General features: G+C 43.2%; 1 long non-coding RNA gene across 1 annotated transcript; it reads right to left on the reverse strand.

Moving 5' to 3' along the window:
* On the reverse strand, positions 1 to 11631 carry LOC138986331 (uncharacterized). The gene is made up of 3 exons (XR_011463162.1): positions 11081 to 11631; positions 1244 to 1304; positions 1 to 428 (listed from the first exon to the last, which is right to left on the reverse strand). It is a non-coding gene; the product is annotated as an uncharacterized lncRNA (long non-coding RNA).
* Between the last annotated feature and the right edge of the window lie 652 nt (positions 11632 to 12283).

Raw genomic sequence — 12283 nt, forward strand, 5'->3', positions numbered from 1 at the left:
CACACATTCACCAACAGATAATGGAGTTCTCATCCTGGGATGGGCACTGACAATCAGATACAGACATCACAACCCAGGACACTCTTCATTTCCTATAACAAATCACTAAAATCTTGGTATTGTAAAACAACACTAATTTATTATCTTACACTTCTATAGGTCAGAGACCTAAAATTGAGTCTTACAGAGATAAAGTCAAGTTGTCAGCAGAGCTACTTCCCTCCAGGAAGCTCCAGGAAAATGTACTTCCTTTCATTTTCCAGTTTTAGAGGCTGTCTGCAGTCCTTGGTTCATGGTCCCTTCCTCCATCTTCAAAGCCAGCAGCGTTTCATCTTCAAATGTCTCTCTGATCTCTCTTCTCTCTGTTTCAGCTGTCAAATCTCCTTCTCCAACTCTGCTTCCATCATTACATCACCTTCTTAGACAGCCTGCATTGTCACAGTGTCATTTCTGACTCTCACCATCGTGCCTCCCACACGTAAGGACCTTAGTGACTACACTGGGCCCACATGGATAATCCAGGATAAACTCCCAGCCTCCTGGTGATTAACTTAATCAAATCTGCAAAGTCCCTTCTGCCAGAAAGTTAACATAGTCACAGGCTTCCCAGGTGGCTCAGATGGTAAAGAATCTGCCTGCAGTGCAGGAGACCCAGGTTTGATCCCTGGGTCAGAAAGATCCCCTGGAGAAGGAAATGGCAACCCACTCCAGTATTCTTGCCTAAAGAATCCCAAGGACAGAGGAGCCTGGGGTTGCAGAGTCAGACATGACTCAATGACTAACACTTTCACTAGGGACTGAGACGGGGATATTATTGAGGGCCAGTATTCAGCTGAACAGAGATGTACATGCATAGATCAGTCGAGACATGATGTCCTGGGAGACACATACCCACAAACTAATCAGGGAACTCATATGTGATTCATATACCCACAAACGGATCAGGGACCTAAAAACCTGGAAAATATAGCCATAAAGAAATCATAGACCTAAAATCCTGCAACATAAGCCTACAAAGAGTTCAGAGACCTCACATGTAGGGTAGTACACCCAGAAACAGATTAGCATTCTCACACTAGCACATATACTGAAAAACATGTGAGAGCTCTCAAAGCCTGGCACATACACTCAAAATGAGTTCAGATACATCACCTGCTGGAATTCACTTCTAAACAGATCTGAAACCTCACAATATACACCCACAAACCCGTCATGACCCTCCCTCCCTGGGACATATACATACAAAGAGCTCAGACACCTCACTCTGGGATATTCACCACCAAGCAGATCAGAGTCTTCAAGTCCTGGAATATAAAACAAACAGATTAGAGCACTTGCATCCTTGACAAAATTCAAGAGCAGACATCACACATTGAAACATAGGAATGAACAGAGAATAGACCTCATACCATGAAACACACCCACAGAGAGGTCACAAGCCTTCCATTCTCTAGTCATACACACCCTAAGAGATCTAAAACTTCATATGTACCCACAAACAAAATAGAAATCTCAAATCCTGGGCTTCCCTGGTGGTTCAGTGGTGAAGAATCCATTTGCCAATGCAGGAGACATGAGTTTGATCCCTGATCTGGGAAGATCCCACATGCCATGGAACAAATAAGCCCACGAGCCACAACTATGAAGCCTGTGTTCTAGAGCCTGGGAGCCGCAACTACTGAAGCCTGAGTGCCCTAGAGCCTGTGCTCCATAACAAGGGAAGCCACCACAATGAAAAATTTGTGCACTGCAACTAGAGAGTAGCCCCCCTCCCTGCTTGCCACAATTAGAGAAAAGCCTGCATGCAGCAACGAAGACCCAGCACAGCCAAAAAGAAAGAAAGAAATTTTAAATCTTGGGAAATAATCCTACTAGAAGATCAGAGAACTGACAGCCTGGGATGTACACCTATTAAAAGGTAGAGAAAGTCACAAATGATCAGAGAATCATTCAATCAAATCCTGGGAATTATACCCACAATGAGATCAGAGACCTTACATCCTGGAATATGTACCCTAAAACAGATTAGAAATCTCACCCCTGGACAAACATACCCCAACAGATCAGAAACCTCACATCCTGGGACAAATGCCTGCAAACAGCTGTGGTCCTTACATCCTGGGACATAAATGCACAATCAGATCATGCATTACACCCTTGACAAACACAGATCAGACAACCCCTTCTGTGATGTTCACCCACAGAGAGACTAGGAACCTCACAACCTGAGACATACAAACATAATATACCAAAGAACTCAAATCCTGCAGTATCCACCACAAACAGATCAGAGACCCCATATACTGGGAAAAACATCCAGAAGCAAAGCAGAGTCCTCTCAAATTGGAATACATCACTCAAAATAGAGGAGAGAGCGCATATCCTGGGACTATACCAACAAATAAATTTGAGGCCTCATATCACAGGCCATATACTGTTGCTCAGATGAGAGAACTTACCTCTCTCTCTGGAGAAAGGAATAGAGGAGAACATCAAGGGACGTCAACAACATCAAGGGACATACTACCACAAATAGATCAAAGACTATATTTTTCTCACATACACCCATGTGAGAGACCTCACATATTGGAACAAACAATGACAAACAGTCACAGATCTCACACCCTTAAACATACAATGACAAAAAGGATCATAACCCTAAAAAAGTCATAAACCATTAAATAATCCCCCAAACCGATAAGAGACCTCACACCTTGGGACCTACACCCCAAAAGACCTCATGGGCCTCACACACTGAGACCTAACCCACGGACAGAAAGAAACCTTACAACTAGGTTTATTCAACTCACAAACATATCAGAGGACTTACATTCTTGGCATACACTCATGAAAGATACCTCACATACTGGTAATTATAGTGACATGAAGATCTCAGATCCTGGGAGCTACGTGCACAAACAAATGAGTGACCTCATGCGCTGGGACAGACACCCACAAACATATCACAGATCTCCCATTCTGATGAATATACCCATAAACAGATCAAGACCTCACAACTGAGACCTACACACACAATGAAACAGCAGACATCACATCCTGGGATACTGCAGAAACAACCCAGATACCTAAAATTCCAAGACAGAAAGCCACAAACACAACACAGACGTCACACCTTGGAATAATAACCATAAGAGATGAAAGACTTCAAACTCTTGATATAGTCATGAAAAGATCAGAGACCTTACATACAGAGACTTCTGTGGACAAACAGATCAGGGACTTCTAACTCTGTGACATACACCCAGAAACAGATCAGAGACCTCATAACCCAGGAAATATACACACAAACAAGCCTCGACATACACCAAGGAAAACAGACTCACATACTGGTATATAGCAACAAAGAGATCAGAGACCTTACATTCTTGGAAATATACCACCCAACATATCAGAGACCTCACACTTGGGATATACACCAACAAAGAGCTCAGACACTTTATACCATAGGATACACATGTCCAAAGAGATCAGAGACCCACATCATAAGTCATGCAGTCACAAACATACTTGAAAACTCACATTATGCAACCCCCCCAAAATAAAACCCCACAGATCAGAGACCTCATTCCCCAGGGTATACAAACAGAAAAATATCAGGGAGTTTGACATACACCCATATCCTTGACATATACCCGTCAAGAGAGACCTCATACACTGAGACATATACAAGGACAGAGAAGTGAGACCTCATTTTGGGACATACACCCAGAAATAGATGACAGATTTCATACTGTGGGACATACACCCACAAAGACTTCAAGGAACTTACATCTTGGGAACCACACCCACAAACATTTTAGAGACCTCACACCCACACTCACAAACTAAGCAGAGACCTCACACTCTGGGACATTCACCCTCAGATAGAATAGTTCTAACATCATGCAACACACACCCAACAAACAGATCAGAGTACTTATACTCTCAGAAAACCACAACAAAAAATCTGGGAAGTGTAATAACCAGGGCAATATATCCACAAAGAGCTCAGAGACCTCATATCTTAGGACACATACCACAAACAGATCAGAGAGCTCATACATAGGCACAAACACCTACAAAGAGATCAGAGCTCTAATATCCAAGGGTGCGTGCTCAGTCACTTCAGTCATGTCTGACTCTTTGTGACCCTATACACTGTAGCCTGCTAGGCTCCTGTCCATGGGATTCTCCAGACAAAAATCCTGGAGCGGGTTATCATTTCCTCCTCCAGGGGATCTTCCTGACCCTGGGATCAAACCTGAATCTCTTCTTGTGTCTCCTGCATTGGTGAGCAGATTATTTACTACTTGAGCCAACAAGGGTATAAGCCCCCAAAATAGATAAGGACTTCATACTCTTGACATACACCCAAGAAGAAAGACCTCAAATTCTGTAGCATACAATGACAAACAGATCAGAGAACTCATACACTGAGATATATACCCACAAGCAGATCAAAACTTTTTATCATTGGATGTATACCCACAACAGAGCAGAAACCTCACACTCTGGACATTCACACCCAAACAGATCAGACAACTCACATCCTGGAATATACACCCACAACCAAGTCAGAAGTCTCTCATCCTGGGAAACAACACCCAAACATATCAGAGAGCCCTCATGATCTCAGACACACACTCAAAGAGCTCAGATACCTCAAACCCTGGTATATACACCTATGAACAGAGACCTTGTATACTGCAACATTCAGCCACAGTCATGTCAGGGATCCCACACATTTGGGACATACATCCAACAACAGCAAAGGAACATTACAACACCCTTAAACAGTTTAGGGGGCTGAAACCCTAGGATACAGATTCCCCCTGCCCTCAAAATCAGTCATATTAATATCTGAACACAGACTCTCAACCACCACAGAAACTTCATATCCAGGAACTCGGTGGCCCAAACTGTTCTGTCACCCAGTACTCTGGATGCAGACTCTAGTCACCTCAGTGATATATCTTTCTGGACCCTAAAAATCCCTATAGTTCAAAGAACAAACAAAACCTGTACGCATCCTCCAAAGAGTTCATGGCTGTGAAATCTGAGACACAAATTCCTAAAGGCCTCAATGTCCTCACACCCAGAACACAGACTGCCAGAGGGCTCAGAAAGTTCAAATCCTGGACCCCAATACAAGGTATTTTAGAGACATTATACCCTGGGGTCACAAATCCCAAATAGTTATGATCACATTCTGGACATGAACAGAAAAACATCCCAGAACTCCCATAATTCTAGACCTAGATCCTCAATTAGTTCAGACATCTAAAACATAGAGAACCCAGAGATCAGAGATCTGAAGATGTGAAGCACAGAATGCTTAAAACATGCAGATATGCATACAGGTTACAAGAAACTCAGGACTCTGGAACCCTGGACCAAAACTCTCAAAGAGCTCAGAAACACCACAAATCTCCCCTAAATTTAGCGGCTTAAAACAATGGTAAATGTTAATTATATCACACAGTTTTGAGGAGTCAGGAACTCAGGAGAAGCTTGGCTGCACAGTTCTGGCTTTGGATCTCTTGGGCTGCAGTCATCTGAAGGCTGGAGTGAAGCCAGAAGCTCCACTTGCAGGTTGGATCACTTACCCGGCTAATGAATTAGTGCTGGCTTTTGGCTGAGATACTTCAGTTATGTGGTACAGGTGTCTCCCCAAGGGGCTGCTTGAGTATCCTCACAATATGGTGGATGGCTTCCACTAAAGCAAGAGATCCCAGAAAGCAAGGCAGAAGCCAAAATGCCTTTTAAACTTCCCTAGAGGGCAGAAGAAGAAGGGGGCAACAGAGGATGAGATGGCTGGATGTAAGTCTGAGCAACAGACATGAGCTTGAGCAAACTCCAGGAGATAGTGAAGGACAGGGAAGCCTGGTGTGCTGCAGTCCATGGGGTTGCAGAGCCGGACAGAACTTAGTGACTGAACAACAACTAAGTAAGCATTGCTTTGGTGCATTCCACAAATTAGGGAGTTTTAGTTTCATTTTTATTTAGTTCAAACTATTTTTAAAAATTTGTCTTAAGGCTTCTTTGACTCATTGAGCCTGTGTGCATGTGTGGTAAGTCACTTCAGTTGTATTCAACTCTTTGCAACTCTGTGGACTGTAGCCCACCAGGTTCCTCTGTCCATGGGATTCTCCAGCCAAGAACACTGGAGTGAGTTGCCATACCCTTCTCCAGGGGATCTTCCCCACCCAGGGATCAAGCCCGCATCTCTTACATTTCCTGCATTGGCAGGCGGGTTCTTTACCACTAGCGCCACCTGGGAAGCCCCTTAAGCCTCTGCACCCTCTCCCAAAGCCTTTCTCCAGAGCTCAGAACATACCTCTTGCATAAATGCACAAACCTGTCTGTCTTATAACCAGATTTACAGTTTTCACAAGAGGAACAATGTTTTTTCCTCATTGTGTACCCCTGCCTCATGGTATACAGTCTGTTATGTCTGTGCTCAACAGAACAAGTGAAGTACAATTGTGAATTTTGTAGAGATGGAGACACAATTCTGGCGAGTATTTACTCTTTCTTGAATCCAACACACATTTATAGTAAACAATATGTTCATGTTACTCCTACATTCCAACTGAGATAATCTCAGACCCACACTGGCCCCTGACCAGAGATGGCATTTACCTGGATTGCATTCCTCCCCCTACCCCTGAATTCTGCTTTCAGAAGTCAAGGGAGTGTAGGTGTGTGGACTGTATATTGTCCTATTGACTCAGAGCTAAGTCTTCTAAAACTTTAGTAAATCAAGGTTTAGAAAGATGATTCAAAAAGTTAGACTCTCCTACCATCCAGCCAGGACTTAGGGGTTCCAGACTCTGAAACAGGGTCTGAAAGTGAAGTGAAAGTGTTAGTTGCTCCGTCATGTCCGACTCTGCAACCCCATGGACTGTAGCCTGCCAGGCTCTTCTATGCATGGGATTCTTCTGGCAAGAATACTGGAGTGGGTAGGCAATTCCTTTGCCAGGGGATCTTCCCAACCTAGGGATCAAACATGGGTCTCCAGCATTGCAGGCAGATTCTTTAGGGTCTGAGCCACCACATGTGACAACATCTAGGGACAGCTGGGAGGGCAGAGGTGCTACTGGCATCTAGAGGGTGGAGATCAAGGATGCTGCTTGTCATTGCCCTTTAGTCAAAGACCCCCCACCCCCAGGAACATACCTGTAGTTAAACAAGTTGGGTTTATTACTCACTGCAGTGAGGAAGAACGTGGGGAACCGTGGGACATCTAGGTAAGAGGGTGTTAGAGAGAACAAATCATAGAATCTGGGCTTCAGTTGAGTGGTTTTGGGAAGGGTCTAAGGAACTGCAGGCTCACTCTAGATTGGATGCTGTCACAAAGTGAGAGCAGATTTATTATTTGGTATCTCAATAAGCCTTTAAATCTATGGGGAAGGCAGCCTAGAGTAAGGATAATGCTGATATTGATATAAAAGTAGCAGTCACTCATTTTAACCAAGTTGTTATTGTTGTCCAGTCCCTAGTCATGTCCAACTTTGTGAATTTATGGACTGCAGCATGCCAGACTCCTCTGTCCTCTACTATTTCCTGGAGTTTGCTCAAATTCATGTCCACTGAGCCAGTGGTAGTATCAAACCATCTCATCCTCTGTCACCCCCTTCTCCTTTTGCCTTCAATCTTTCCCAGCATCAGGGTCTTTTCCAATGAGTCAGCTCTTCCATATAGTCCGTATAAAGCTATGGTTTTTCCAGTAGTTGTACAGATGTGAGAGTTGGATCATAAAGAAGGCTGAACACCAAAGAATTGATACTTTCAAACTGTGATGCTAGAGAAGACTCTTGAGTCCCTTGGACTACAAAGAGATCAAACCAGTCAATCCTAAAGGAAATCAACCCTGAATATTCACTGGAAGGACTGATGCTGGAGCTGATGCTCCAGTACTTTGACCACCTGATGTGAAGGGCCGACTGATTTTAACCAAGAGAGAAGGATGTTTGCTATCGTGTGGATGGCACAGTGACCTTGTTTTTGCCTATGCTTAGACAACATAACATGGCTTGGCTTTGTCTCATTTTGGCATGGTCTCAGAATAACCTTGTCTGAGGTTAGTATTCTATGAAATTTTTTTATGTCTAATAAGAGAATAACAGCCTACCTGTGGGTGTCAGAACAACTTCTGGATGTTGGGGACTGCTCCTTCTCTCTCTTTCTCCCTCCTTTCTTTTCTGTCTCATGCTAAACATCTGTTATGAGTTGAGTTGTGTCCCTCAAAATTCACATGTTGAAGTCCTAATCCCTAGGACCTCAGAATGTGACCTTATTTGGAAACAGGGTCATTACAAATATAAGACAAGGTCATACTGCAGTAGGGTGATCCCCTAATGCAATATGACTGGTGTCTTTACAAAAAGAGAAATTTGGGCACAGACACACACAGGGAGAATGTCATGTGGAGATGAAGGCAGAGATTGGGGTGATGCAGCAAAAGCAAAGGAATGTCAGACTGCCAGCAAACCACCAGAAGCTAGGAAAGAGGCATGGAACAAATTCTCCTTCTCATCCCCAAGAAAGAACCAACTGGACTCACACCTTGATCTCAGACTTCCAGCCTTCAGAACTGTGAGAAAATAAATGTCAATTGTTTGAGATAGCGAGTTTTTTATACTATTTTTAAATTTTTATTGTTGCTTTACAATGTTGTGTTAGTTTCTGCTGTACAATGAAGTGAATCAGCTATATGTGTGTATATATATATATACACACACACATGTATCCCCTTCCTCTTGGACCTCCCTCCCACCCCACCCACATCCCACCCATCTAAGTCCTCACAGACTGAGCTGAACTCCCTGCATTATACAGCAGGCTCCCACTAGCTAGCTATTTTACACATAGTAATGCATATATGTCAATTCTACTCTCCTAATTCATCCTACTCCCCCTCACTCCCATGTCCACACATCGGTTCTCTACATCTGTGTCTCTGTTCCTGCCCTTGATGTGGTGCTATTTTTTACAGCAGCTCTAGCAAAATGAATACAACATCTTACAACACCTTCCATAAAGGATTTTCCAATCCAAAATGTCAATAGTGTGTGGTGATCATTTTGTAATGTATAGAAATATCAAATCACTGCTATGCACTTGGAATTAACATCATGTCATAGATCAATTATATTTCAATTTAAAATGTATTATTTATCCAATTATTATTTTTTCTGTGTATTCCTCTTTATTTTTTATTATTTTTAAGCTTAATGGTTGGTTTAATTCTGTTATGAATAACAGAAATCTACTCGCATTGGCTTAAAACACAGTTTTTTCCTTTCACACATTGTATTTATTTTTTAATTTAACTTTTATTTTATATTGGAGTATAGTTGATTTACAATGTTGTGTGAGTTTCAAGTGTACAAGAAAGTGATTCAGTTATACATATACATATATTCATTCTTTTTTCAGATTCTTTTCCTATATAGGTTATTAAAGAATATTGAGTAAAGTTCCCTATGCTATACATATCCACTTACTCTTGATTTGGGGGAAATTCATGTAGAATATCATAATCTTAAGATTCATGGTCTGAGTTTTCATTTACATAATAAATTTCAGTAATATAAAAAAAAAATAAAAACTGTCAACAGTGCTGAGGTTGAAGAATCCTGCCCTAGACATGGAACCCAAAAGTACTCACTAACCTCAGAATCTCTGATAAAGACCAATAAAAAGTAGCAGAGTACACACAGCTTTGTACATAGACCCTCAAAGTGCTCAAAGACCTCACACCCTGAATACAGAAGCCTAAACAGCTCAGAGAAGATGTGCCTTCAAGAGACCCCTAATAAGTCAAAAACATTATTCTCTGGGGCAGAGACCACCAAGAAGATGAAAAACCTAGCATCTAGAAACAGAAACCAAATGCTCAGAGACATCAAGTATGGGACAGGAAACCTGAGAGAGCTCTGGGTCCAAAATGCTCAGATATTTCACACTTTGAACACACACCAAATAGGCGAACAGCTCAAGAACAATAGTATCATTCATTTCCTGCTTCTAAAACTGTATTATCTTTATGTAAGTGCTTTACATTAGGGGAAGCTGGGCAAAGGGTATACAAGAACTCTGCACTATTTGTGCAATTTTTCTCTAAGTCTAAAATGATTTTTAAAATAAGCTTTTTAAAGGAAAAAAGATCAAAGGACATAGAACGGAATTTATAAACCTTAAATACATGGTTCCACAAGCTCAGAAAACAACATTATGTCCCTCTAGTAGTCAAAGAAATGCCAAAAAAAAAAAAAAAGGAATTCGACTTTAAGGTAAAAAACCCCACTTACCCAAGGACAAAGACCCTCAAACAGCTTAGGGACTTTATACCCTGGGACAGAGATCCACAAACGTCTGTAAAACCACAACCCCTGTGACAAGAGCCTCAAAACAGCTGAGAGACTTCACTGTAGGGCCATAGACATCATACCTTGAACTGAGATTCCAAACAATGAGATTTCACATTCTGAACACAGTCCTCCAAAATGCACGCAGCATGTAATAATTATAAGTCGACTGACTTAAAAACCATTTTCCTCCTACTCACTTACACTCAGCCAAACACCTTCCCTGCCTGATGCTTAAAATCCCATCATCAAAGTTTACTCCTTTGAGTTCTTTCTCCCCTTCAAAATTCTCCTTTAATTGTCACACATCCTTCTGTCCTAGAGCGTGAAATCATGCATCTCTCTCTAGTCATTTATGACCCAGCCCCTCACCCTACTCCTCCACACACACACACACACACACACACACACACTGCCACACGCCCCGAGTCAGGCCTGGTCCAGAAGGGGTAGGAAACGTCCAAGTCATCCTCTCCCGGGGGAGGAGGGGATGGCTTGGAGGAGGATCATGAGATCGCCTTGAACCTTCTCTGCCGGACTCAGACCTACAAAGGCAGCCTAATACAGTGATGTCAGGAACCCTGGAAAAGAATTTTTCTCAGTTGCTGTTGTGAATGGTGAGTGGATCCTGAAATCAATATAATGGGATGCAATATGCATTGTTCTAAAAAGAGAAACAACAGGTAGAAGAGAATATAAAAGATTACCCAACACATTCTGTGCCAGCCAATAATACCAGCTTCTTTTACAGGTGCGCAAACTGAAGTTCCTAGATGGGATTCGAACCTACAGTGTCCAGTAGCCAAAGCCCTGCCTCAGCAACTCCGAACGCCGACCCGGGAGCCATAGCGCCTGCGCCAATCCAGCAGCCAATGGCATCCCGGAGCCGGTGGACCCCGCGCTCGTAGCCTTTAAGTGATTCCAGAAAACCTCAGTACCCTGGAAGAGCTTCTGTAGGCAACCTAGCGGCGGCCAATCAAAGCTCAGGGCAAGATTTGATCCCGCCCTCCTCATCTAGGATCCAATCACCACTCCACGACCTTCCACCCCACTCCACCCACCCCGCTGTTGCTTAGAAGCGGTAGCCAACTCAAGCGGGACCAAACATAAGATCGTGGCTGTGGCTGAGGGTGGAGTTTACCCTACCCTGGCCCCCAGGGCCGAGGTCGGTCAGGGCATCGCTATTCTCAGTCTGGGGAAGGGGCCAATACACGCGCGGGATATTTCGTGTTCACAGACATGAAGTGGTTTCTTCCAAAGTACACTACCCACCCACCTCCGTGGTACCTCCCACAGTGGACTGTTCCATCTCTGCGTCGCGCGACGGAGTGTCCCAGAGGTGCAGAGTCTCGTCAGTAACTTCATTCCCAAACCTCACGATTTTTGTGTGTGTGACCTAAAAAGAGCTCTTTTATGTCAATACTCTAAGGATCATTCACACTTCGATTCACGCTGACATAACTACAGACTCTCTCTCTCTTTCATATCTTCCTCCCCTTGCCCATGTTCCATCCCCCATCTCCCTCTCAAATGTCCCTCAATAGAGCATCCTAGCCTAATGATCTTGTTGAGAGCCATGCTGAGGGATCCAACCCCCTGCTGCAGATCCCTGGCCCATAAAAAGGCATTCGTTCCCCTGATGCCACTGGTAGAAGTGTGAATTTATGTGCCAGCATCTATAAAAATTAAAAAAAAAAGACACCTCTTCCTACTAGAACGTCAGTACTACCAGGGTGTATATAGATTTCTAGTTCCCCTGTGTCCCCACAGCACCTAAAACTGTGCCCTGTACACAGTAGGTGCTCAAAGGGGGGAGTGGAGTGGGGGGTTGTTGAATAAATTGAGTCCTTTGACCTAGCAGTTCCACTTCTAAATATGTGTTCTAAGGAAATACACATGCACTGGTTTGT

Source organism: Bos mutus, chromosome X (assembly GCF_027580195.1).
Source record: "Bos mutus isolate GX-2022 chromosome X, NWIPB_WYAK_1.1, whole genome shotgun sequence".
Classification (NCBI taxonomy): Eukaryota; Metazoa; Chordata; class Mammalia; order Artiodactyla; family Bovidae; genus Bos; species Bos mutus.